Below are 3,418 nucleotides of genomic sequence, written 5' to 3' on the forward strand. Positions count from 1 at the left end.
CATGATAGCTACTACACTCTAATCCCATCAAGTGTTGAATGCTTTCTGTTTCCTTTGTGAAGTCAAACTACAAATGTTCAATAATTTATCCAATAGGGGCTATGGTCTTTCACTCGGACTAAGTCTGAGTTGCCTAGAGACATTAGTAAGGCTCACAGTAAAACATCACAGATTTTCAGCAAAGCTCCCATTACAACAGTGAAAAATTTTGAACACAAGATATCTAGGGAGAATTTTTCATATAATCAGCCTTCTATGTTTCCTTTTCATGTAACCCTATATAAAATAGCTTTTAATTTCCTCGTCGTTCTTAATGCTTCATGTCCCCCCCCTTCTTGGTGCTCAGGGATGTTTGTCCTGAAGCCATGTGTCTGTCTGAAGTGGCTGTGAGTCTCAGGATAATCTTACATTGTCTTAATATTAGGTAATTTTCAAATTCCAATGAAAATATTTCTCATTAAATTTTAAGTATTTTTGAAATGGAGATTCACATCTCATCAACAAGGAAGACAAAAACATATTTACATGAAATATTGCAACATTAAAATTCAATAGCTAGGGTAAAACACAGAGATCAATCAACCAGAAATTATTTCCAAATCATTCTAGCTGGAAGAAGCAGTATAGTCACTTTAATTAATAATCAAGTTGTAAGTTCTAGACAGAAAGCACTATTCTATGTTATGTTATTAAACTCTTCAGTTTTCTACTTCATTAAAGTTCCACGAAATAGTGTACAAATCAAGCTTGTTTTCAAGTGTTCAACAGGCTTCTTCATTTTGAGGTCTGTAGTCTCAGCCTACATTTGTTTGAGAAACGCATATAAACAGCCCTCTCCATTGAGACATCTCAATGCCCTCATTGCCTTCTGAGAGAAAACAGGCTTCTGTTCATACAAAGCTTTTAATGGTCTGTAATGGAAGGTCTGCCTTCTTCTTTCAACTCACACATGAACGTTTCCATCAGAAATGCAGTTATTTGTGTTGGCTCTAATAGAACTATTTGGATAATTTTTCTTTGTGATAGCTTGGACATGCTGGGGAAACGCTAGAGGGAAATTCACATTGCCATCATTTTTCTCTTCTGCTCTTTGAATGCTCCTTTCTATTTCTTCTCTAAGAAGTGGAGTCCGGATTTCAACTCGTGTACTAGTCTAGTCTTAATGAAGTCTGTTTTACTATAAAACTATGCTCTATTTTTTCCTCCATATTTTTTTTTTTTCAGTCCTCATTATGCTAAATTAGCCTTCAGATTAGCCTTTTTCTTTCTTTCTTTGTTTCTTTTCTTCTTTACTGCATTTTTTATTCTAGCACATGCACTCTACTGATTTAGCCCTGTGAAAGATAAATGCACATATTAAAACACCCTTAAGGCATTTGCACTAGAGCCAGATAAATTTTATTCTGCTCTTTAAAAAAATCTGTTAGCTTTCACCAAGATGAACTCTAAAAGTTGTTCAGTCTTGGGTTAAATTCAATGAAAGGTTTCATCTGCATGAGGAAGAAAACAAAACAAAACAAAACAAAAAAAAACAGTAAGGAATATTGAATGTGATTTAATGTGGTGGGCTTATTCCATAAATGGTTATTTTTTTGTGTTTTTTTGTATGTCATTTAAAGCTTCAGAAAAAGCATTTACTTTTTTCTATTTTTAAGTTAACTTTTGATTAGCTTACCTGAGAGCAGAATATTTTGTTTCAAGATCTATGGACTGTTTTAAGCTCAACTTGAAATAGAAATCAAGGAGGATTTTTCTTACTGAATTAAAATGTCATTATTCTAAATTTATTTTGAACAGGTATTATAATTACAGCTGATAAATTGAGAACTAGGCCTTTTTTATTTCCCCAATCCTCTTGTGCATGATGTGAAATACATTTCAAACCTTTTATTACTGTATTAAAATGAATCACCTTCATAGTTCGGGCCTAACCAAATATTATTAATGAAGGATTAATAGAATAAATCACATTTGGGTTGAACTCTAAATGAAAAAAATAATAAAAAAAATAATAAAAAAATTGAGCTATTGAAATAAATACCAGAGCTTGGCCTACATTCAACAACAACAACAAAAAGATTATAAGATGACATCTCATGGCCATTCAGGCTGTGAGATCTGACAGACTCTTCCAGCCCAGAGAACCCAGTTGTTCACCACAAACACAACTATGAAGATGCTTACAGTTGTCAGTGCCATCACTGTTAAAAAATGCTATTACATTTTGTAATGCACAACTGACTTCGTATGAGATAAATGTGGATTCTGAGTAAATCTAAGAAAGTTAATATATTTTTTCATTTATTCCAGTGTGTCCAATTAGAAATTGCCCTTTTCAATGATTGGGGTGTTGATTCTTCTCTTTGTTTTCTTGGATGTGACCATAGTGTTTGATAGAAGCATTGTTTGCATATGGTAGACTCACAGTCTACCATTTACTGAATACACACCATTTTCCATTCCGCAACACTTCTGCAGCCTTGACAATCAGGACTGCATTGTTTCACTATGCAGGTATGACCTCATAGATCTATGTTGGATACTTTTGATGGCAAAAGGACTATTTTTGTATAATTCCTTTATAGTTTGATCTACGCTGTGCGTCCTATTAACTTTTCACACCCAGAAGAGCATAAAACTGGGTCATATATATTGTCACGCTCACATTTAGAACTTCCATTGACGTCAGCGTGAGCCCTGTCTGGAGCTGCAGACGTGGCCTATTGCAAACCACTTCATGAAAAAGTAATTGCTCTCCGTAACTTGATCTTTCTGATCAGGACAGATAAAATCAGAAAGAAATATTGAGGATTGGTGAGTATGGTGGTGTTGTAACCTATAGGTACTTCCCATCATAATCTGTGAAAATGGGCAGGAACTTCTTTTGATGTCTTGTTTGTTGGTGTTTTTATTTTCTAATGCCCTGGAACTTAACTTTGGATGTTTGTATAACAGACCACTGTAACAGAAATATAAAGAACGTCTTTCATATGTACGTACCTACTCTGGCTTAGATTTTGCCAGTAGAAGTTAAACTGGGGGAGATTGCTAAGCAAATCTGAACAAACATAATTTTTTTTGTAATAAAATAGTGAAGAGTATGGAAATACAACCAGAAAATGAACTAGCACCTTGTTCTGATTCCTCAGAGGAATCCATCTGATACACGGCAACCTGGTAGGGTTCTTCAAGTTCTGGCCAAATACTTTGTGCTGACAAAGCTGACTCTAAAAATGACAGCGTATGGATCCTTGCGATTTTTCACAAAACAAAACCATTAACAGAAAAATGCTTGTTGAAACTTTTCACAAACTTCTTCTATCACTTGTACCTAAGTGCCAACCATGGTAGCTAGACTTACTGTTTGACCAGCCAAAGTATTCATTCCCTCCTCCTTAGACAAGTCAGGCAGGTGAGG

This window comes from Meleagris gallopavo, chromosome 2 (assembly GCF_000146605.3).
Source record: "Meleagris gallopavo isolate NT-WF06-2002-E0010 breed Aviagen turkey brand Nicholas breeding stock chromosome 2, Turkey_5.1, whole genome shotgun sequence".
Lineage (NCBI taxonomy): Eukaryota > Metazoa > Chordata > Aves > Galliformes > Phasianidae > Meleagris > Meleagris gallopavo.